The sequence below is a fragment of the Cherax quadricarinatus genome, chromosome 11 (genome assembly GCF_038502225.1).
Source record: "Cherax quadricarinatus isolate ZL_2023a chromosome 11, ASM3850222v1, whole genome shotgun sequence".
NCBI classification, from domain to species: Eukaryota; Metazoa; Arthropoda; class Malacostraca; order Decapoda; family Parastacidae; genus Cherax; species Cherax quadricarinatus.
The window spans coordinates 29,588,392-29,615,045 of NC_091302.1; positions in this window are offsets into that span (position 1 = coordinate 29,588,392).

The following is a 26,654-nucleotide window of genomic DNA, read 5'->3' on the forward strand; positions in this document are numbered from 1 at the left end:
ATCACTTCCCAAACTATTCCACTTACTGACTACTCTGTGGCTGAAGAAATACTTCCTAACATCCCTGTGATTCATCTGTGTCTTTTGCTTCCAACTGTGTCCCCTTGTTACTGTGGCCAATCTCTGGAAAATCCTGTCTTTGTCCACCTTGTCAATTCCTCTCAGTATTTTGTATGTCGTTATCATGTCCCCCCTATCTCTCCTGTCCTCCAGTGTCGTCAGGTTGATTTCCCTTAACCTCTCCTCGTAGGACATACCTCTTAGCTCTGGGACTAGTCTTGTTGCAAACCTCTGCACTTTCTCTAGTTTCTTCACGTGCTTGGCTAGGTGTGGGTTCCAAACTGGTGCCGCATACTCCAATATGGGCCTAACGTACACGGTGTACAGGGTCCTGAATGATTCCTTATTAAGATGTCTGAATGCTGTTCTGAGGTTTGCCAGGCGCCCATATGCTGCAGCAGTTATTTGGTTGATGTGCGCTTCAGGAGATGTGCCTGGTGTTATACTCACCCCAAGATCTTTTTCCTTGAGTGAGGTTTGTAGTCTCTGGCCCCCTAGACTGTACTCCGTCTGCGGTCTTCTTTGCCCTTCCCCAATCTTCATGACTTTGCACTTGGTGGGATTGAACTCCAGGAGCCAATTGCTGGACCAGGTCTGCAGCCTGTCCAGATCCCTTTGTAGTTCTGCCTGGTCTTCGATCGAGTGAATTCTTCTCATCAACTTCACGTCATCTGCAAACAGGGACACCTCAGAGTCTATTCCTTCCGTCATGTCGTTCACAAATACCAGAAACAGCACTGGTCCTAGGACTGACCCCTGTGGGACCCCGCTGGTCACAGGTGCCCACTCTGACACCTCGCCACGTACTATGACTCGCTGCTGTCTTCCTGACAAGTATTCCCTGATCCATTGTAGTGCCTTCCCTGTTATCCCTGCTTGGTCCTCCAGTTTTTGTACCAATCTCTTGTGTGGAACTGTGTCAAACGCCTTCTTACAGTCCAAGAAAATACAATCCACCCACCCCTCTCTCTCTTGTCTTACTGCTGTCACCATGTCATAGAACTCCAGTAGGTTTGTGACACAGGATTTCCCGTCCCTGAAACCATGTTGGCTGCTGTTGATGAGATCGTTCCTTTCTAGGTGTTCCACCGCTCTTCTCCTGATAATCTAATGTGTGTGTGTGTGTGTGCGTGTGTGTGTGCGTGTGTGTGTGTGTGCGTGTGTGCGCGTGTGTGTGTGTTTGTGTGTGCGTGTGTGTGTGTGTGTATATGTGTGTGTGTGTGTATATGTGTGTGTGTGTGTAGTGAAACCCAAATCCTAACACATGCTGAAATGTTAATTAATAAAAATAACAGGAAAAATAATAAATTAAAAATGTAATTATTCTGACTATTCTTTATTTCTGAGGAAAAGATAATCGCTATTGCTTTAGAGACTGCACTCTGGCCAGGTCCATGCTTGTAGATCTCACTAGACAACACTAAATGGGCTCACGTTCATTATGTGGATGGGACCTCAACATTCTTAACAATCTATTAGTTCTCTTGTCTTTATTTGGGATGGTCATTAGGTTTTAAGAGAGCTAAAGTCTGAGAATGCAATTGCAAAGTTAGTTCTCTGAAAATTGTGTTCGTTATCGGCATTTTCATTTAGGAACTTTCTATATTTTTGTTCCTTTGATTGCACCAGTAAACTACTAATGAATATACAAGAAAAGATTAATTTACTTTTGTTAAGGAAAGTCTTGAATTAAATTGTGATCTATGAGTACTAGGTAGTTATGATACGTATCTGTACACAAACATATCATTAAAGGCGACGATAGACATGTGTTCTTATGATTTATATGAAGATATTAATCATTTTAAAAACATCAAGCGACAATAGTTTCATAAATTATCATTCTCAGCAAAGGATAGTTATTTTATATTTAATGGAAAGGTTTATAAACAAAGGGATAGAACTACAATGAAGAATTCATTGGGGCCTATTTAGGCTAATATATTCCTTGATCATTACAAGGTAGGACAGTTGAGAAAGTCTTCTTTAATTACTAAAGAGGTACCCATAGCATAACGACGATGTAACAATAGTTTAAACTCATCAGTATTCCTATGATGGTACTCGAGAGTTTTTCAGACCATTGTTGAATCATTGTTATATGGTCGCAATGGTGATGCCTTTCTAGCATTTATATTACTTAAAAATATGTCTTTATTTTTGCAATATTTAAACTTAAATAATTCAAACATTGAAGTGACATCCGAAGCAGAGACAAATAATACGATGCCATTTTTTGAAATTCTTGTTATCCAGAGTGATAACTGTTTTAGAACTTCAGTGAATTGTAAACGAAAATTTAAAGCTTAATTACCAAATTCTTTTATTTTCTAACTATCTGGTTTAAATCAAGTTTTGTATCTCATCAGCTACTAAAGCGTCTCTAGTATATTCACAGTATTTAAGACTCCATTTCGAATTTTTTGAATGGTTTTAAACATATTTCGAAGATTTTAGAGGGAACAGTCGCAAATCTGCACACACAAATCATTGTCAATAAAAGTAAGAAGCTAGGCAGATGGTGGAAAATTCCCCAATGAAAAGCGAGGGTGCAATGAGTACAGAAAAGGAAAACACAGTAAGTATGAAGGGTCCAAGAATTTTCAACTTTTCACCTAACTTCCAGTAATGTAGATCAGTGTTTCCTAATATTATAACTCACATGACCATACAACGAATGTGTCATATGGCAGACATCCTCAGGTACTGTAGCTAAGGGAGTTTTATCTGAGAAATTTTTCCAAGAAGGATTTTAATATTTATTTGAAAATATGGCAAGGATAGCTATTTCTTAAGAAAAAAATTCTCCAAGAAATTAACCTCACTGTCAAATGCAGATCATGTGGAACGCAATGAGCATCTATTAAAGTTTTTATGGCATTTTAATTACAGTTGCTACAAAAGAACAAAATGTTGAGACCTAATCCTGTAAATATGGCCTTGATAAAGCTCCTGGAGAGCGAAACGTTGCCACAATAAAATGTCACATTAGTTGCACTTGTGTCCTTTTACTTTACATATTTTGGTAATTCTACCAACTTTATTACAAATATGGCCTTGTAGTAAACTGTGCTAAAGAAAGCACCAATAGTATTTTCAACAGAAATATCAAGAAATGATAAGTTATTGTTTTCCTTATCCAACGTGAGTACAATATTCAAATGAATAAAGTTTAAATCATTTAGACAAGTTTATATGGGAAAAAGGTGTCAAAAAAGTAAGAATGATTTATCTAGGCATCTCCTATACAGTACCAGTTTGAACTCAGAAAGACATTCATCAAGCTAAATCTTTTCATGACAACAAAGAAAAATGTTTGTAAGTGGGTCAAGGTGAACCCACTGCTTCTGCACTTACAGCTTCTTATTAAAACGTAAATAGTTGTTAACTACTAACTGAACTTCTCTTTTAAATATACCTTCAACTGAATCAGTGTCAGTAAGTCAATCATTAATACAGATATGTATTGTCATTTTTAGTGGAATATTAGTGAATGTGGACTCTATATCATAATCAGTCATAACTTCGTTGATCTGACAATAGCTAATGATGTGTTTGTCAAAATCAAATATTCTTTAAAGTATATATATCTGCAATCAAAACCTGCTGAATAGACACTTAGAATATTATTAAAATGAAGTTAAATATACCCAGAAGGGAGGCGAATTGGCCCACCCTTTTTGTGATTCTTATTTTTTCGCAATCTTTTTGTGAAATCTAATAATTTGTCTCAAGTTCGCACAGAAAACGATTAAGTTTATCCTCTTATTTAGTCGTAGGAACAAAGGGATCAACTGTTACCAACGTAAACTTACTTTTATCTGCTAGAATTTTCTCCACTTTTCCGGGGTGTTATGTTTTTTGCATAATTACGACAACCTTTTCCTAATTTGGTTTTGTTATAATGATATTCTAATATGACTTCAAACTATATAATGCAGCATATTTTTCTTTATAAATGTTGGAAAAGAAAAACAAAATTCTTTAAAATTCTTTAAAATTACAGGGATAGATAAATGCTGAAAAGGACATCTTGTAAGGTAGTGCATAAGATAACTCCAGAGATATAAATATAATTTTCTCTTTTTCAATTCTGCTAGAAAGATTATCAACAATCTGTTTACTATCGTTAAGACAATAAGGAGTTATGCTTAGCCTTTAAGTTTTCTTGCCAACACAGTTTTTACTTAAGTATTAATATCATTTGACCATCATAGTCTACAGAATCAACAAGAGTAATTAACAAAAGATACCAGATTCTTAAACTGGTAAAGTCTCATTCTTTTTGGGGAGTTTTTCTCAACATATTAACCTTAATCTTATTCTTAAAATTTTGGGGTTTGAATTACCTTGATCTGCGTAATTCATTTTCAGAAAACCTCTTGATATACACCTTGAAATTCAAGAATTTGTGATCATAAATTTTTTTATATGTTTAGAAATTCTAGGTCAGCATAAATTTTCATTGGGTTATGATAATTTTTTTCTAACTTTTAAAATGTATGTTCAAAACACATGTCAATATTTTTCTTCGGTGATACCATGACTTGTAATGGCGACTGGGAACCGTACTTTTATGGTCCAAAAAAGTGTCAACTGACAATGCATTATATAGCTTCAAGTTAGGGAAAAAAGTATCATTATAACAAAACCAGACAGAGTCAAGGATGTTATAATTTTGGACGAAAGAGACCACATTAAAAGTCAAGAAAATTCTTATAGAAAAAGGTAAATTTAAATTAGTAACAGTTAATCCCATCCTGAATGTTGTGGGGACATTTTATTTCAATTGCAGTTTAGCAATGCTCTAAGTACCCATTTTGAACTTTTTTGCTATAAATCAGTATACTGTAAATAAATCATAAGATTTCTTCCCAGTATACTGAGGGTCTGACCACGTCAACACAACTACTTCGAGGGTGACTGATGATATATTTTCATCTCCACTATTTCTGTGGAACATGTGTCATCTGCTATTTACATAATTATATCTAAGGAAAACGCTATAAAATACTTCATTAATAGGCGCTACTCTTGGCCTGCATTTAACTTGAAGTTAAATTCATAAAAAAAAAAATGAATATCTATCACCTCCCATAATTGCAGAAAACACTGAAGTCCTTCTTACAAGAAAAAAAAAAGAGTCAAATAAAACTCCAATATTTTATTATTATCATCAAGAGGGAAGCGCTAAACCCGGAGGATTATACAGCGCCTGGGGGGGGGTTGTGAAAGGCATTCAGGCTTAATTCGGGGAACTGGAGCACAGATCCAATTCCCTAAATCAAGAGCCCCTCACCAACATCAAGGAACCTTCCCTGAGGGGTAAAACTCCAGTAGGTACAGATGTTGAGGATATTTGTTATATATAACGTCTGTTCTTTGGTCATCATATGAGTTATAATATTAGGAAACACTTCTAAGTTACTGGAAGCTAGCCACACGCGAATTCTGTATTTTTTTTTTTTTTACACAAGGTTTAACAAGGTTAAGTTTAGGATTCCTAACTTTATTTACAAGCTAAGAGCTGTTACCTACATTAGCTAAATTAAAAGCCGTTTTATTTTTATGAGATATACAAGTAGGGAACAAGATGAAGTTGGAGCCATCTGTGGGCTAGCAATTTCATTTGATCAACTGACTTTATTTCGTTAATATCGTTATGCTATACTAATATGTTCCAGACTCGAGTCATCCTGGGTATATACGATCTCAGATGAAGTGATGTTCTGAAGAAGGGTACAGCCAGAGTGAAGTTGCTGCTTTCTGCCCGTCTTGTGGCATAGAAGCTTGCTTCTCGCTGTCCTCGAAGTGGATCCAAGCGTGATACTTTGACAAAATTGTCCTTGTACATAACAGTAAGGCCACCCACATCCTTCCTGTGTTTAAGGTTCTGCTGAAATGACAGATCTATCCAGGACGGGTTCAGGCGAGAGATGAGACGTCTTGCTCTGTTCTCTGTCCTTTCAAGAAGTCGCAAATGAGATGGAAGGGGGGGGAGGGCGCTGGCAACCCAAGGAAGTGTAGCATACTCAAGGTGTGAGCGTACTTGTGCCTCGTACAGAATCTTGCAACCTTTACTGTCGAGCAGATGTGACATACGTCGAAGTGTTGTAAGCTTCCTGGCCACCTTGTTTGCCAGGTTTACAACTTGGTTCTTCATGGTCAGTTTGGAGGTGAATTTCACCCCAAGGATATCAACTTCATCCCCAGGTACCAACACTCTTCCATTCATACTCACCAGTGCTCCAGCATTACCATCATGGTGCCTAGCAAACATTTTAGGGTTAAGGAATCTGTAGCAACCCTTTTGTGTTCCATTAATAAAGAGTACTAGTTAACTTGTTCTAATTATAATGTTAGATACGATGGTGCACATTTTACAGTTTTAAGAAATTTTAAGAATTCGTGAACATTTGGGTCTGTGATACAGAATCCAAACCTTCTCGTTCACTATCAGAATTCATTTTGTCTTTATTGTTTATGCCTGAATAATGTCTGACAGATAGACACCCATCTTGGCGAGCCTCCCTAAAGTTCACTCTATCTATTGATGTATTAAGCGATATACATTACTGTGACTCTCAGACACTAACTACCTTATTTCATATAGGACATATGTGCACCAACTTCCAACTTCTATAGTCCAATTATTTTATATATATTGTATACTGTATATTGTATGTTGAATATATTATATTTCATATTGTGTGACATTATATCAAGTTCCTGAAATGAATCTTTATGATTTTTCACCCAAATTCTGACTGTATTCTATTATCTCAATAAATGACTTTAGAAGTTGCAAGTCATTCCCATCTGCCAGGAATATATGTGTGTGTGTGTATTCACCTATTTGTACTCATCTATTTGTGGTTGCAGGGGTCGAGTCATAGCTCCTGGCCCCGCCTCTTCACTGATTGCTACTAGGTCCTCTCTCTCTCCCTGCTCCGTATGTACTCACCTAGTTATGGTTGCGGGGGTCGGTTCACAGTTCCTGGCTCCGCCTCTTTAACTGGCTGCTACCCGGTCACTCTTCTTGCTCCGTGAGCTTTATCATACCTCTTCTTAAAGCTATGTATGGATACTGCCTCCACTACATAACTACCCAGGCTATTCCACTTCCTGACAACTCTGTGACTGAAGAAATACTTCCTAACATCCCAGTGATTCATCTGAGTCTTCACCTTCCAACTGTGTTCCCTTGTTGCTGTGTCCCATCTCTGGAACATCCTGTCTCTGTCCACCTTGTCTATACCTCTCAGTATTTTATATGCTGTTATCATTCCCTCTAACTCTCCTGTCTTCCAGTGTCGTCAGGTCGATTTCCCTTAACCTCTCCTCGTAGGACATACCCCCTTAGCTCCGGAACTAGTATTGTTGCAAACCTTTACACTTTCTCTAGTTTCCTTTCATACTTGGCAAGGTGAGGGTTCCAAACTTTCGCTGCATATTCCAATATGGGCCAAACGTACACAGTGTACAAGGTCCTGAACGATTCCTTATTAAGATGTCGGAATGTTGTTCTTAGGTTTGCCAGGCGCCCGTATGCTGCAGCAGTTATTTGGTTGATGTGCGCCTCAGGAGATGTTCATGGTGTTATACTCACACTAAGATCCTTTTCCTTGAGTGAGGTTTGTAGGGTCTGGCCCCCTAGACTGTACTCCGTCTGTGGTCTTCTTTGCTCTTCCCCAATCTTCATGACTTTGCACTTGGTGGGGTTGAACTCCAGGAGCCAGTTTCTGGACCAGGTCGGCGGTCTGTCCAGATCCCTCTGTAGTTCTGCCTGGTCTTCGTCCGATTGAATTCTTCTCATCAGCTTCACATCATCTCCAAACAGGGACACTTTGGAGTCTATTCCTTCCGTTATGTCGTTCACAAATACTAGAAACAGCACCGGTCCTAGGACTGACCCCTATGGCACCCCGCTCGTTACTGGCGCCCACTCTGACACCTCGCCACGTACCATAACTCTCTGTTGTCTTCCTGACAGGTATTCCCTGATCCACTGTAGCGCCTTCCTTGTTATCCCTGTAATAAAGTTGGTAGAATTACCGACAATATGTAAAGTAAAAGGACACATGTGCAACTAATGTGACATTTTATTGTGGCAACGTTTCGCTCTCCAGGAGCTTTGTCAAGCCGATACAAACAATACATGGACACAGAGGGTATATATAGGCTCAGAGTGAGGTGCAATACTAGTGGTAGTTGTAGTAGTAGTAGTGATATAAGTTGTAGTAGTAGTAATAATACAATATGTTAGAACAATTAACTCGCACATGAGTAAAAGGATATAAAAGCTATTACTTGGGAAACATAAAAATAGGTTAGACAAATATTTCTATTGGAGGCTGGATAGAGGCAGCCTGTTTCAATGTTCACTCTCTGTAATGTGCATTGTGTAGTATTAACAGTAGAGACTATGTGATGGCAGGGTTTACTGTTTTCAGGAGGATTCTTGCTAAGACTTCAGAGATGGTGAAGCTGCCTTTGTTTTGTTTAAGTGTATTAGAAACAGCGATTAGTGGTGACTCGAGGCACTTGCGTCTGCGGAAATTAGTTTCTTTGATCACTAATTGGGCGTCCCTGAACTTCATGAGATGATTGGTGGAATTTTGGTGTTGTACACAGGCGTTGTTCAAGTTATCGCTCCTACATGCATAAATGTGTTCATTGAGGCGGGTATCGAGGTTTCTTGCTGTTTCACCTACATAAATCTTTCCAACAGCCAGGTTGCACTGAACGTTTCTAAAGTACTTTCACAAGCTAACACCAGAGTCGCCATCGCTTCCATCACTTCAATAAAGGATCTAACCAGAACAAAATCCTTGTACCACGAACCAGTCAACGCAGGGGTTTACACTATACCCTGTGGAGGCTGCGACAAGATTTATGTAGGTGAAACAGCAAGAAACCTCGACACTCGCCTCAATAAACACATTTACGCATGTAGGAACGATAACTTGAACAACGCCTGTGTACAACACCGAAATTCCACCAATCATCTCATGAAGTTCAGGGACGTCCAACTAGTGATCAAAGAAACTAATTTCCGCAGAGGCAAGAGCCTTGAATCTTCACTAATAGCTGTTTCTAACACAATTAAACAAAACAAAGGCAGCTTCATCATCTCTGAAGTCTTAGCAAGAATCCTCCTGAAAACAGCAAACCCTGCCATCACATAGTCTCTCCTGTTAATACTACACAAGCACATTACATTGAAACAGGCCTTTTCTATCCAGCCTCCAATAGAAATATTTGTCTAACCTATTTTTATGTTCCCCAAGTAATAGCTTTTATATCCTTTTACTCATGTGCAAGTTAATTGTTCTACCATATTGTATTACTACTACTACTACAACTTATATCACTACTACTGCTACTACTACCACTAGTATTGCACCTAACTCTGAGCCTATATATACCCTCTGTGTCCATGTACTGTTTGTCTCAGGGAGAGCCCCCTCCACATGATGGAAGCTGGTCCAGAGCGCAGTGTACCGCCATCCATCGGCTTCGTTTGGGCTTTCCCACAGCCAAGATGATGGTAGACAAGGCTGAGGAGGAGATGTGCCAGTACTGTCAGCACATTGTCCAGCGGCCCCAACACACTATCTTCTGGAGTGCGAAGTTACTGAGACACTCCGCAGGCAGCTGGGAGTGATGTTCCCTCCCGAAGACGACCCAGAGATGACTGCGGCCGCACTGGTGTACCATGGAGTCAACGAACCAGACAAGCTGTTGCCCGTGATAACGACATATCCTACTCCTCGCTAGTGTCCACAGTTAGGAGTACATATGGTGTTGTCGCTTATGAGATGCACCAGTTGAACTGACCAGAAGAGTGCTTGAGCAGCATACGTCGCATCATTGTGGAAACCTTTCACCCTCGGGAGCCAGAGACGGGTCATCGCAAGATTGAGACCCGTGCCAGGACTACGGTCTTGACAAAGCTCCTGGAGAGCGATCGCTGTATAGCCCTTGTGGCTTAGCGCTTCTTTTTGATTATGATAATAATAATCCTGGAGAGCGAAACGTTGCCACAATAATATGTCACATTAGTTGCACTTGTGTCCTTTTACTTGTTATCCCTGCCTGGTTCTCCAACTTCCGCACTAATCTCTTGTGTGGGGCTGTGTCAAACGCCTTCTTACAGTCCAAGAAAATGCAATCTACCCACCCCTCTCTCTCTTGTCTTACTGCCGTCAGCCTGTCATAGAAATCCAGTAGGTTTGTGACGAAGGATTTCCCGTCCCTGAACCTGTGCTGGCTGTCGTTGATAAGCTCTTTCCTTTCTAGGTGCTCCACCTCTCTTCTGATAATTTTCTCCATGACCTTGCATACTATACACGTCAGTGACACTGGTCTGTAGTTCAATGCTTCGTTTCTGTCTCCCGTTTTCTGAAAACTGGAACCACATTTGCTGTCTTGCATACATCCTGTAGTCGTCCTGTTGCGATAGATGTGTGTGTGTGTGTGTGTGTGTGTGTGTGTGTGTGTGTGTGTGTGTGTGTGTGTGTGTGTGTCATCAGGAGCTATGCAATATTGCAAGAGTAGCAACAGAAGAAATGAAAAGTTTCCTCAGAGTGAGGTGGAGTGATGACACAAGCAGCCAGCTTCTCTCATGTAATTAGTGGCACCAGTCCGGTCTGTCTGCCAGCCATCGACCCACCCTCCCGACCCCTCCCTAGAAGGGGTAGGGTAGAAGATGGTCTACAAGTTTACAGAAAGTGGGAATCAAAATAGGAAATGTAATAGCCAGCGCTAAGCTTCCTCTAATCTAATCGCTGTCAACAAGTCATGTGACATAATAAATTATGTTGCAATAGTGCATAATACAAATGTGAAACAATATTATGTGTGAACCTTCTAATTAATAAAAGTCGGATGCGCTCTTCTGTCAGCTTAAAATACTGTATGTCCCGTGAGGATTCTAAAATGTTCTTAATATATTTCTATATATACATATATTCTGCATACATTCACATGTTTCTAAGTACTGCCTACCGATATCCTCAGGCCTGTATCTTAGTTATTTACGAATCTTCTTTAAGACCTAAAAACCAGGCAATTCATGAATTTTCCAATTATCTTTTATCACCACACAACAGCCTAACTCCTACGCCAGTTGCGATCACCAAGTTGTAATCACGGATCATACTCACTTAACCTTGTTTACTTGTATCCGTACAGTACTTTCATACAGCTGTATGTAAATGGATTAACTACAATGGTTATATATTACACCGTCCATGTTGCAATCATGGTGTTAATCCTAACCTCACAAGATCCTCACAAGGGCCTCTGTGGCAAAATGAACAATCCAGCAATTTTGAATAGCACTCTTGCTTAAGGCTGTGTAAAATACACTCCACCAAATAGCTACTGAGTTTGTACAATCCATAACTTGAATTATATAAGGCATTCCTATCATGTTTCAGAGCAAGGATTCAATTATGTTTCTTTCCATGTGGGAACTGCTACGTACAACAATCTGGACAGCAGTCCACCCTGGTAAGTGATTACAAGAACTGACATGGTTCAACATAGCATATATGCAAAACAACCACTGTGAAAAAATAGCGAAATTCCAAATGCTTTCGTGACTTCTCACATTATCAAAGAACTTTAAAAATAGAAGATCAACAGGAAGGCATATAAGGGCGACACTGAACCTCACAGTCACGTCACAACACCTGACTCTGTGAAACACAACTGATTTTCTACGCAAGCTTTAAGATTTTTTTTTTACTTTTCTAAGGGATCTTAAATTCTTCCTAAATTTTATTAATTATAAATGAATCCAATTTATATAAACAAAAACAATATTCATATTATTTTCACAACTACTTTTTATGAAATATTATTCTATTATATTCCTGTCAACCAAAGACATGCTTGATGCAACTTCCTCAACCTTTAGAATATCAATTGGAGGGTTAAAATCTCTCACATGAGTAAACACAGCATTAAAATCCTGTTCACTTCTGTTATATTTATGTTGTTTTAACCTCAGTTTGACCGTAATAAACTTTATCGCATATTTTACAAGGAATCTCATAGACACATCCGTAGGCATTTTGGGGGAATTTTTTATCAGAAGATTTTTTACTGCATCAAGATTTTTAAATAGAACTTTGATATTCAAATTCTTAAATAGAGAAGGCATATCAACCAAGTTTTCATGGTAAGGGAGAACCAACAGATGTTGGTTCTCCCTTGCTTCATGTTCATCTTGTATTTGTATGTTTCCTTGATAATGTGAGAAGTCACGAAAGCACTTGGAATCTCACTATTTTTTTCACAGTGGTTGTTCTGCATATTGTGATATCACCTGTTTACTGTGATCTTATTGCATATATATTTATCTACATACATATATATATATATATATATATATATATATATATATATATATATATATATATATATATATATATATATATATATTTATTTATTTATTTATTTATTTATTTTATTATTATCACACTGGCCGATTCCCACCAAGACAGGATGGCCCAAAAAAGAAAAACTTTCACCATCATTCACTCCATCACTGTCTTGCCAGAAGGGTGCTTTACACTACAGTTTTTAAACTGCAACATTAACACCCCTCCTTCAGAGTGCAGGTACTGTACTTCAAATCTCCAGGACTCAAGTCCGGCCTGCCGGTTTCCCTGAATCCCTTCATAAATGTTACTTTAATCACACTCCAACAGCACGTCAAGTATTAAAAACCATTTGTCTCCATTCACTCCTATCAAACACGCTCATGCATGCCCGCTGGAAGTCCAAGCCCCTCGCACAAAACCTCTTTTACCCCCTCCCTCCAACCTTTCCTAGGCCGACCCCTACCCCGCCTTCCTATACACACACACACACACACACACACACATACACACACACAAACACACACACACACACACACACACACACACACACACACACACACACACACACACACACACACACACACACACACACACACACACACATATATATATATATATATATATATATATATATATATATATATACATATATATATATATATATATATATATATATATATATATATATATATATATATATATATATATATATATATATATATGTCGTGCCGAATATGTAAAACTGGTCAATTAGCAAGAACTCATTTAAAATTAAGTCAGTTCCGAAATTTTCTCTTATACGTTTAAAGATATATTTTTTTCATTAATGTTGATGTAAAAATTTTTAATTTTGCACCAAAAGAATCTTAGAAAACTTACCTAACCTTATTATAACAAGAACAATTTATTTTAGCCTAATCCAACTAAATATATTTTAGATTTGTTTACAATAATTTAATACTAAACAAACACAGCGAAATATATTTTTTTCGTTAGGTTCAGAATGATTTTGGCGAAATTATTGCATACACAAATTTTCACTTGTCCTATATGGCAAGATGAACGTTGCTATTTAAGCCAAGATCGCAAGTTCTGCCTATTCGGCACGACATATATATATGTATATATATATATATATATATATATATATATATATATATATATATATATATATATATATATATATATATATATATATATATATATATATAAGTGTAAATAAATACATACATCCATTATAATTCGTAAAAGACGAATGTGAGTGAATAAAGAAGAGAGAATTTGGACTGGATCAGTGGTCCGAGCCAAGATGGTTACAACGGTTCAGGTCCTCATTCATTCTTCAGTAAATATAAAAAAAATAGTTAAAAATGCAGGAATACTCGAGTGGTTTCAATCACATTCGCAGTTATCTTCAGGTGAGTTAGAAGTATCAGGGTAAACATATTTTAGTATTACGCATGTGGTGACTAAATGAAGTTTATTTAATAACTATTGTGGGAGGTCTTCTGGCCCAAGCTAGGCAGGTCATACTAAGAGCAAATTCAATAAATATACATAGGCGTACTGCAGTAGGCGTACTGGCCCACGCTAATAGACAATAAAATTAATGAAATATCGTCAATTCTTTAGTAGGCGTAATTACACATCAATTCATTTCAATTTGAAGCTTAACCAACAAATCAATTTTAATCAACTTTTGCTTTACCGTGAAACATATCTTACCAAAATAAATATTCAAAAACTTGAGGTGCCAGAGATTGACATATATGATCAAATTATTTTCAAGCTGAGAACTTATTGGTTGTATGTCTGTGTGCCTGTCTGTATGTCTGTCTGTCTTCCTGTCTGTATGTCTGCCTGTCTGTACCTGTGTTCCTGTCTGTCTGTCTCTCTCTGTCTCTCTGTCTCTCTCTCTGTCTGTCTGTCTGTCTGTCTCTCTCTCTCTCTCTCTCTCTCTCTCTCTCTCTCTCTCTCTCTCTCTCTCTCTCTCTCTCTCCATCTCTCTCTCTCTCTCTCTCTCTCTCTCTCTCTCTCTCTCTCTCTCTCTCTGTCTCTCTCTCCTCCCTTACTCCTTACTATAATTTTCTTACCTATTATATTGTTTTTATTGGTTGAAAGTCTGTACTGATGATGTTACAATATACGACTGAAGACGAACAAGAAAAAATATTTTGCTTTATTAAGAGGTAAAGATCGTCAGTCAGTTGTTGTATGTAAATGGAATGACGAGAACCAAGAACCGTAACTTTAATAGAGAAGCCCAAGAACTTGAGCCTCCATCACACTAGCTTCTTGGGGAAGATGAGGAGACGAGAGATTCCTGCGACGGTGGAATTTCCCATATGGAATGATTGAACGCGCCGCGCCAGCCCGCCCACCCGCCCGCACACCAGTCCGCTCACTCGCCCGCTCACCAGTCCGCCCACCCGCCCGCACACCAGCCCGCCCACCCGCCTGCACACCAGTCCGCTCACTCGCCCGCTCACCAGTCCGCCCACCCGCCCGCTCACCAGTCCGCTCACCCGCCCGCTCACCAGTCCGCTCACTCGCCCGCTCACCAGTCCGTCCACCCGCCCGCACACCAGTCCGCTCACTCGCCCGCTCACCAGTCCGCCCCCCCGCCCGCTCACCAGTCCCCCCACCCGGCCGTACACCCGCCCGTACACCCGCCCGCACACCCGCCCGCACACCCGCCCGCACACCCGCCCGCACACCCGCCCGCACACCTGCCCGCCCACTTGCAGTCCCGGATCATGTGTAAGGGTTGCAGGATGGTGTATTATACAGATTAATTACGCCGTTCATATGGAAAATACAGATGTTTCTTCCAGTGGAAGATGTGACTAATGTGAGGACTGATAGTGTGAGGATAATGTGAAGATAGTGTGCTCATTGATGGAGTGAGGATATCTACAGTGACGATACCTACAGTGAGAGCTCTGGGTATAGGAACTGTGAGGATACGACCTATGAGTGAAAGCTACAGTAAGGATAGCTACTGTGAGATAGCTACAGTGATACTGCTGCGGCGAGATGGCTACAGTAAGTATACCTACAGTGAAATAGCTATAGTGAGGATAGCTACTGTGACATAAATACAGTAAAGATAACCGTGAGATAGCTACAATGAGGATAGCTACTGTGAGATACCTACATTGTGGTTAGCTAACCGGTTGTCTATGTTCACCATCAGTAAAATGGGTACCTGGGTGTTAGTCGACTGGTGTGGGTCGCATCCTGGGACAAAACTGACTTAAATAACAAGCGGCTTTTTATATAGTAGTATGTCATTGATGTCAGCTAGGTTTGTGTACCTTGTACATGTACTTGTAGTAAATAATGATATTGTATTATTATAACTACAGAAAGGATGACTACTGTGAGTTAGCTACAGTGAGAATAGCTACTGTAAGACAGCCACAGTGAGGATGGCCGTAGTGAGGAAAGCAACTGAGATAGCCAGCATGAGGATTGCTACTGTGAGATAGTTACAATGAGAATAGCTATCGTGAGCATATCTACGGTGAGAATATCTGCGGTGAGAATAGCTACGGTGACAATATAAACACAAATGCAGTATAATGTGATCCTTTATTGACTACGTTTCGCCCACACAGTGGGCTTTTTCAAGTCACAAACAGAACTACCTGGGGTGGAAGGAACGCGAGTATTTATAGTCCGGCTGAGGTCAGGTGAAGAATGCTGCATCTGATGATGTACCGAGTTGGGTTGTAGAGTCTAAAAACTTGGGTAGCTTGGAAAGGAGACTGGACAAGTTTGTGAGCAGACCTTCTACAGTGTTCTTATGTGGGATAGCGATGAAGAAGTTTCTTGGCAAGTGGTTCAGCTATGTTATAGAAGCCACTATTCTGGTTGAAGTTGTCGGATATAGAAATAAGTGATGATTCCAGGATTCTTCGGTATTGAGTGTTGTCTTCTGTGGCGATAAGTCTTGAGTTTCTGTAGTTTATCAAGTGGTTGTGTGAATTACGGTGTTGTACGCAGGCATTCCTTGTGTCGTCAGACCTGCTTGCGTATTGGTGTTCTGAAATACGTGTTTGGAGGTCCCTTGATGTTTCGCCCACGTATAACTTGTTGCAGTCATTACAAGGGATTATGTATACCCCTGCAGAGGATGGAGGCTTGTCCTGCCTACTACTGGTGATGTCCTTGATGGTCGTGGTTGTGGAGGTAGATACTTGGAATGATGTTTTGGCAAAGATGTTGGAAACATGTTTGGCAATGGAGTTGGCGGGAAGGACTATGTATCTCTTCTCGGCAGTGTCTTCTCTGGGTGTGTTGAAGATGTTTAGTGCTCGCCGTCTGCAGTCTCTGATGAAGTGACGAGGATAGTGGAGTTTGGAAAATATCTGTTCAATTATAGTGCATTCTTCCTCAAGGAACTCGTTGCTGCAGATTCTGAGTGCACGCAGGAAGAAGCCTATAATTACACCACGTTTGGTTTTGGTGTCGTGGTGAGAGTAGAAGTGGAGAAGATCGTTTTGGTTGGTGGGTTTTCGATAGACTTTAAAACGAAGTTCGTGGTCAGCTTTGCAGAGTAGAACATCAAGGAAAGGAAGAGTGTTGTCGACCTCTTCTTCAAGTGTGAACTGGATTGAAGGCTCGACCTGGTTGAGCTTGTCTTGGAGAGCTTGAACGTTGAAGCGTTTAGGAGTTATGAGGAGAATGTCGTCAACATAACGGAGCCAGGTGACAGACGAAGGAATAATGGTGGAGAAACGTTCGGCTTCTAGATGTTCCATGTATAGGTTCGCTAGGACTGCACTGAGTGGCGAACCCATGGGTAGTCCAAAAGTCTGCTGAAAGAGGTGATTTTCAAAAGAGAAACACGTAAAGCCCATATCCTCGGGAATAGGCAGTGCTCCCCACAAGCTCTCAGGAATTCTCGCCAAACACCTCTCGAAACTCTTGGGCACTATCAGTCCAGCACATCTCAAACACTCAGGTGATCTTCTCAATCGCATTCGCAACATCAACATCAGGAACAAGAAACTTTCCAGCCTTGACGTGACTTCCCTATTCACTAAAGTACCTACTAAACAAGCCATCGATCTCTTGCGCAAGAAAATTGACGATTCACTTGATCTTCCCATTCCAGCCAGCGACTTCATCGACCTGGTTGAACTATGTGTTGGCTTTACTTGTTTCTCTTTTGAAAATCACCTCTTTCAGCAGACTTTTGGACTACCCATGGGTTCGCCACTCAGTGCAGTCCTAGCGAACCTATACATGGAACATCTAGAAGCCGAACGTTTCTCCACCATTATTCCTTCGTCTGTCACCTGGCTCCGTTATGTTGACGACATTCTCCTCATAACTCCTAAACGCTTCAACGTTCAAGCTCTCCAAGACAAGCTCAACCAGGTCGAGCCTTCAATCCAGTTCACACTTGAAGAAGAGGTCGACAACACTCTTCCTTTCCTTGATGTTCTACTCTGCAAAGCTGACCACGAACTTCGTTTTAAAGTCTATCGAAAACCCACCAACCAAAACGATCTTCTCCACTTCTACTCTCACCACGACACCAAAACCAAACGTGGTGTAATTATAGGCTTCTTCCTGCGTGCACTCAGAATCTGCAGCAACGAGTTCCTTGAGGAAGAATGCACTATAATTGAACAGGTATTTTCCAAACTCCACTATCCTCGTCACTTCATCAGAGACTGCAGACGGCGAGCACTAAACATCTTCAACACACCCAGAGAAGACACTGCCGAGAAGAGATACATAGTCCTTCCCGCCAACTCCATTGCCAAACATGTTTCCAACATCTTTGCCAAAACATCATTCCAAGTATCTACCTCCACAACCACGACCATCAAGGACATCACCAGTAGTAGGCAGGACAAGCCTCCATCCTCTGCAGGGGTATACATAATCCCTTGTAATGACTGCAACAAGTTATACGTGGGCGAAACATCAAGGGACCTCCAAACACGTATTTCAGAACACCAATACGCAAGCAGGTCTGACGACACAAGGAATGCCTGCGTACAACACCGTAATTCACACAACCACTTGATAAACTACAGAAACTCAAGACTTATCGCCACAGAAGACAACACTCAATACCGAAGAATCCTGGAATCATCACTTATTTCTATATCCGACAACTTCAACCAGAATAGTGGCTTCTATAACATAGCTGAACCACTTGCCAAGAAACTTCTTCATCGCTATCCCACATAAGAACACTGTAGAAGGTCTGCTCACAAACTTGTCCAGTCTCCTTTCCAAGCTACCCAAGTTTTTAGACTCTACAACCCAACTCGGTACATCATCAGATGCAGCATTCTTCACCTGACCTCAGCCGGACTATAAATACTCGCGTTCCTTCCACCTCAGGTAGTTCTGTTTGTGACTTGAAAAAGCCCACTGTGTGGGCGAAACGTAGTCAATAAAGGATCACATTATACTGCATTTGTGTTTATATTGCCATTGTGTCGGTATTTTATACCATTTATTTCCAGCTACGGTGAGGATAGCTAACGCGAGGATAGCTACTGTGAGGATAATTAGTGTGAAAACAGCTACTGTGAGGATAGTTACTGTGAGGATAGCTAGTTAGGACAGGTATCGTGAAGATAACTACCATGACGATAGGTACTCTAAGAATAGCTACTCCGAGATTGCTACCGTGAGGATTGAAACTATGAACATAGTTACCGTGAGAATACCTGTCGTGAGACTAGTTACTGTGAGGATAGCTACTGTGAGGATAGCTACAGTGAGGATAGCTACTGTGAGGATAGCTACAATGAGGATAGCTACTGTGAGGATAGCTACTGTGAGGATAGCTATTGTGAGGATAGCTACCGTGAGGATACATAGAGAAAGAGCTCTGGTGATAGTTACTGTGAGTATAGGAACTGTGGCTGATAAATACAGTGTAGATAGCTACAGTGAGGTACTGTAAGAATAACTACTCTGAGATAGCTTTTGTGAGGCAGGCTACTGTGAGGATAGTTACTGTGAGGATAGTTACCTTGATGATAGTTACCTGAGGATAGCTACTATGAGAATAGCTACCATGAGGATAGCTACTGTGAGGAAGGCTAATGTGAGGATAGCTACTGTGAGGATAGCTACCTTGAGGATAGCTACTGTTAGGTTAGCTACCGTGAGGATAGCTACTGTGAGGCTAGCTATTGTGAGGATAGCTATCGAAAGACTGGCCACCGTGAGGATAGCTACTGTGAGATAGCTACAGTGAGGATAGCTTCTGTGAGGTAGCTAGAGTGAGGATAGCTACAGGAGCATAGCTACAGCGTGCATAGTGATCGTGATAGCTACTGTGATATAGCTATTGTGAGGATAGCTTCAGTGAATATAGTTATCACGAGGACAACATCCGTGAGAATAGCTACGGTGAGAATAGCTTCCGTGAGAAGAGCAACCGTTAGGATAGATATCATGAAGACAGCTACGGAGAAGATACTGTGAGGATAGCTACCGTGAGGATAGCCACCGTGAGGATAGCTAATGTGAAGACAGCTTCCGTGGCGATAACTACTGTGAGAAACGCTACCGTGAGGATACCTACAGAGAGAGCTGTGGTGATAGTTACTGTGAGGATAGCTACTGTGTTAATAGCTATTGTGAGGATAGCTACCGTGAGAATAGCTACTATGAGGATAGTTACCTTAAGGATAGTTACCGTAAGGATAGTTACCATGAGAATAGCTATTGTGGGGATAGCTACTTTAAGGATAGTTACCGTGAAGCTGGCTAGCGTGAGGGTAGCTACTGTGAGGATAGTTACCGTGAGGATAGCTATTGTGAGGATAGCTATCGTGAGGATAGCTACCGTGAGGATAGTTACCATGAGGATAGCTTTTGTGAGAATAGATACAGTAAGGATAGCTAAAGAGAGATAGCTACTTTAAGGATAGCTACTCTAATGATAGCTACCGTGAGGATAACTGTGAGGATATATTTCGTGAGATAACTAGAGTAAGGAGACATACAGGGAGAAGAGCTTCCGTGTGCTTAACTACCGTGAGGGTAGCTAGTTTATGGATAGCTACCGTAAGGATAGCTACTATGAGGATAGCTACTGTGATATAGGTGAGGATAGCTAACATGAGTTTAGCTGTGAAGATAGTTACTGTGAGGATAGCTGTGAGAATAGCTATTGTGAGGATAGCTACAGTGAAGATTGCTGCTATGAGGACAGGTGCTGTGAACAGAGACCCACATCAAGGATCACTTTGACAACGAAATATGGATCTCGGGTTATAACCTGTACAGATGCGACAGAGCTGGTTAACAGGCAAGAAAAGGGAAAGGGGGTTTGTCCTGTGCGTCACAGAGTCACTGAAATGCTCGGAACTACTAAACACCTCAAATGTTGTTGATGTTTTGGCAGTAAAGTTCGAGAACCAAAATCTTGTCATTATGGTTATATACAAGCCTCCGGATGCTACTTCCCAACAATTCCAGTAACGGCTTTTGAAAATCGACCACTGTCTTGAAAATCTTCCAGCTCCTGCCCCAAGTATCATGCAGCTGGGAAATTTTTAACCTAAGACACCTAAAATGGAAGAATGTAGCAAACAATGCTATAGCAGAGATAACCCCAAGAGGCAGCTCAGATGAAAATTCCCACAAACACACACACGAGCTATTAAATCTCTGCACTAAATTCACATTAGACCAGCAAATAATGCAGTCAACAAGATTGGAGAATACACTGGACCTCATTTTCACAATGATGATCTGTTATGAAATATTACCATATCAAAAACATTATATTCAGATCACAACATAACAGAAGTACAGATATGTATGCGCAGGGCGCCACACCAACAAAATGTGATCAGTCAAGAGGGAGCCTTCATCAAATTCAACTTCAATAACAAAAACATACGGTGGGACCAAGTCAACCAGGTCCTAAATGAAATAGGCTGGGAAGGTATCTTATGCAACATGGATCCAAACCTATGTCTAGAAAAATATTAACACTGTGTCACTCGAGGTATGGTAAAAGTATATTCCTTTAATGAAGAGGAGGAGGAGAAGTAAATTAGAAAGAGAGAGGCCCTCCCTATACAGGCGAAGGCGAAGAATCACAGAGCAGCTAAAAGACGCCAATATATTTGTGATATAAATGGAGGCACTAGCCAGAGAAATATCAAATATGGAACTTAAGCTAAAGGAATCTTACAGGACACAAGAAACGAGGGAAAAGCTAAAAGCCTTAAATGAAATTCAAAGAAACCCAAGTACTGGGCCCTTACTAAGACGAGATGGGTCTTACACAGATGACAGCAAGAAAATGAGTGTTATTCAAGTCCCAGTATGACTCAGACTAATAATCGAAAACCTAAATGAATTTTTTTTATGACTGAGACTCAGAATTTGGTATTATTTGATATTATCCTAACACCACATGACTTCGAAAAGGCGATAAATGACATGCCCACGCACTTCGCACCAAGCCCCTATCACGTGCTTCTATGGGGAAGAAGCATGGACACAGGGGTTATCCCACAGTCGTTAAATGCAACATAGCCCCTCTTCACAAAGGGGGCAGTAAAGCAATAGCTAAGAACTACAGACCGAAAGTGCTAACATCCCATATGAAAATCTTTGAAAGGATTCTAAGAAGCAAGATCGACACTCATCTAAATACTCTTCAGTTACACAACCCGGGGCAACATGGGTTTAGAGCAGGTCGCTTTTGCCTGTCCAAACTACTGGACCACTATGACAAGGTCCTGGATGCTCTAGAAGACAAACAAAATGCAAATGTAATATACACAGACTTTGCGAATAGTGCACAAAATGCGAGATAAAGGAATTACAGGAAAAGTTGGTAGATGAATCTATAACTTCCTAACAAACAGAACACAAAAAGTAATAGTAAACAGAGTAAAGTCTCAGGCGGCTACTGTGAAAAGCCCTGTTCCACAAGGCACAGTACTTGCTCCCATCCTGTTCCTCATCCTCATATCTGACAAAGACAGGAATGAAAGCCACAGCACTGTGTCTTTCTTTGCAGATGACACCCTAATTTGCATGACAGTGTCCTCCATCGAAGACACTGCACGACTCCAGGAGGACATCAACCAAATCTTTAAATGCGCTGCATAAAACAATATGAAGTTCAATGAATAGAAATTTCAATTACTCTGCTATGGAGAATGTGAGGAAATTAAAACTATATCGGAGTATGAAACAAATTCCAATCACACAATAGTGATAAACTAATGTAAAGGACGTGGGAGTGATAATGTCAGTGGATCTCGCTTTCAAAGACCACAACAATGTATCTACCACATATACTAGAAAAATGACAGGATGGATAATGAGAACCTTCAAAACTAGGGATGAAGCCCATGATGACACTCTTCAGATCGCTTGCCCTATCTAGGCAGGAATATTGCTGCACACTAACAGCGCCTTTCAAGGCAGGTGAAATTGCTGACCTGAAAAATATACAGAGAACCTTCATGGCACATAAGTACGATAAAACACTTAAATTACTGGGAACGGTTGAAGTTCCTCGACTTATATTCCCTAGGAAGCAGGCGGGAGAGGTACATGATTATATATATTTGAAAAATCCAAGAGTGATTAGTACCAAACCGGCACACAAAAATCACACCCTACGAAAGCAAAAGACTCAGCAGGCGATGCAACATTTCCCCAATGAAAAGCAGGGGCGCCACTAGCACGATAAGAGACAACACAATAAGTGTCAGGGGCCCAAGACTGTTCAACTGCCTCCCAGCATACATAATAGGGATTATCAATAGACCCCTGGTTGTCTTGAAGAAAGCTCTGGACAGGCACCTAAAATCAGTACCAGACCAGTCGGACTGTGGTTTACGTGCAGACAACAGTAACAGCCTGGTTGATCAGGCCATGATCCATCATGAGGCCTAGTCACAGACCAGGCCGCAGGGACGTTGGTCCCCGAAACTCTCTTCGAGTATACTCCAGGTATAGCTATTGTGAGCATAGCTACTGTGAGGATAGCTTCTGCCAGGATAGCTACCGCGAGGATAGTTACTGTGAGGATAGTTACTGTGAGGGTAACTACCGTGATAATAGCCAATATAAGGTTCGCTATAGTGAGGGCTGCATCCGTGAGGATAGCTACGGTGAATAAAGCTTCCATGACAGCTACCGTGAGAATAGCAACCGTGAAAATACTTACCGTGAGTAGCTACTGTGAGGAAAGCTTCACTGAGGATAGCTACCGTGAAGATAGTTACCTTGAGGATAGTTACGTAAGGATTGCTGTGAGAATAGCTACTGTGAAGAATGCAACCGAGAGGATAGCTATCGTGAAGATAGTTACCGTGAGATTTGCTACTCTGAGAATAGCTGTGAGAAAAGGTACCGTGAGAATAGCTAGCGTGAGGATACCTATGGTAAGGATAGCTACTGTGAAGATAGCTTCAGTGAAGATAACTTCCGTGAGGGGTAGCTACAATGAGGATGGCTACCGTGAGGATAGCTACGGTGAGAATAACTGAGAATACCTACAGTGAGGATAGGAACCCTGGGGATAGCTACCTTGAGGATAGCTATGGTGAAGGTAGCTACTGTGAAAGATAGCTACCGTGAGGATAGCCTCAGTAATGATGGGGGTGATCGCCTTCATCTATAGCACAGCATTCCTGCTTTCACGAGGACGCGTTAAACCTGAAGGAACCATTCATTGCTTGGGCAATGAGAGTGAGTAACCAGGATTGATCCACGGAAGGGTCGGGCAACTGCAGTTTCCTGGATCAAAAGCCCTGCACCGGCATCAAGGCACCTCCTTGAAGGGATGCAAAAGAGCACACACCCTGAAAACAAAAGTGAATAAATTTATAGTGTGAAGACGGTCGACCTCATGAGACGAAATGAACCCCAGTTATACAGAGGACACACACACACACACAAACACACACAAACACACACACACACACACACACACACACACACACACACACACATACATACACACACACACACATACACACACACACACACACACACACACACACACACACACACACACACACACACACACACAGACACACACACACACACACACACACACACACACACACACACACACACACACACACACACACACACACACACACACACACACACACACACACACACACACACACACACACACACACACACACACACACACACACAAACACAAACACAAACACACACAAACACACACAAACACACACACACACACACACACACACACACACACACACACACACACACACACACACACACACAAACACACACACACACACACACAAACACACGAAGAAATCATCGGAGTGTATGCAATGAAATCATTCGAACATATACAACGTAATCACCAAGTGAATACTAAGAAATCGCCCGATGTATAAAATGATATTCGAGTGTATACAATGAAGTCCCCCGAGTGTATATAATGATATCATTCGAGGGTATACAAGGAAATCATCCGGGTGTATAAAATGACGTCATCAGAGGGCACAGAATGAAATCATTTTAGTGTACAATGACATTTTTCGACCTGGATGACTGAAATCACACATGTGTATACATGTGTATACATGTATATACAAGGAAACGATTCGAGCATGAGATATACAGCGAAATCATCCGATTACATACAATGAAATTACTCAAAGGTAGACAACGAAATCATGCGAGCAAATACTACAAAATCATCTGAGGATATAAAGCGAAATCATTCGAGTGAATACAACGAAGTCATCTGAGCATAAAGAATGAAATCATCCGGTCGGACGCAACAATATCATACGAGGGAACACAACGAAATCATCTGCAGTTATACTACGAAATCATGCAAGAGTAAACGATCATATAATATCTTTATTTCTACAAGTACAAGGTATAGAGGCCTAGCTGACATCAATGACATACTAGAGGCCTAGCTGACATCGATGACATACTAGAGGCCTAGCTGACATCGATGACATACTAGAGGCCTAGCTGACATCAATGACATACTAGAGGCCTAGCTGACATCAGTGACATACTAGAGGCCTAGCTGACATCAATGACATACTAGAGGCCTAGCTGACATCAATGACATACTAGAGGCCTAGCTGACATCGATGACATACTAGAGGCCTAGCTGACATCAATGACATACTAGAGGCCTAGCTGACATCAATGACATACTAGAGGCCTAGCTGACATCAATGACATACTAGAGGCCTAGCTGACATCAATGACATACTAGAGGCCTAGCTGACATCAATGACATACTAGAGGCCTAGCTGACATCAATGACATACTAGAGGTCTAGCTGACATCAATGACATACTAGAGGCCTAGCTGACATCAATGACATACTAGAGGATTAGCTGACATCAATTACATACTAGAGGCCTAGCTGACATCAGTGACATACTAGAGGATTAGCTGACATCAATGACATACTAGAGGCCTAGCTGACATCAGTGACATACTAGAGGCCTAGCTGACATCAATGACATACTAAAGGCCTAACTGACATCAATGACATACTAGAGGCCTAGCTGACATCAGTGACATACTACAGGCCTAGCTGACAGTGACATACTAGAGGCCTAGCTGACATCAGTGACATATTAGAGGCCTAGTTGACATCAGTGACATACTAGAGGCCTAGCTGACATCAGTGAAATACTAGAGGCCGCTGACATCAGTGACATACTAGAGGCCTAGCTGACATCAACGACATACTAGAGGCCTAGCTGACATCAATGACATACTACTATACATACAAAGTCTCTGGAGCATTTCTGGCAAATTAGGTAAATTTTGTCCCAGGATGCGACCCATACCAGTCGACTAACACCCAGGTACCCATTTTACTGATGGGTGAACAGGAACAACAGGTGTAATGAAACACGCCCAATGTTTCCATCCTTGCTGGGAATCGACCCACGGACCCTCAGCGTGTGAAGCGAGAGCTTTACCTACCAGGCCACGGGCCACCCGTGGCCTGGTAGGCATCCTCCGGATGGATACAGCAATATGACCAGAGCGAATACAATGAAATCATCCGTAGTTATACAAGGACAGCATCCTAGCCCATTCATCAAAACCTAACACACGCAGACTTGGAAAAATGAAACTCACTTAGACATCGATGACAAAGGCGCTCAGATAATGACACCAAAGGCACTAAAACAAACCAAGACGCAA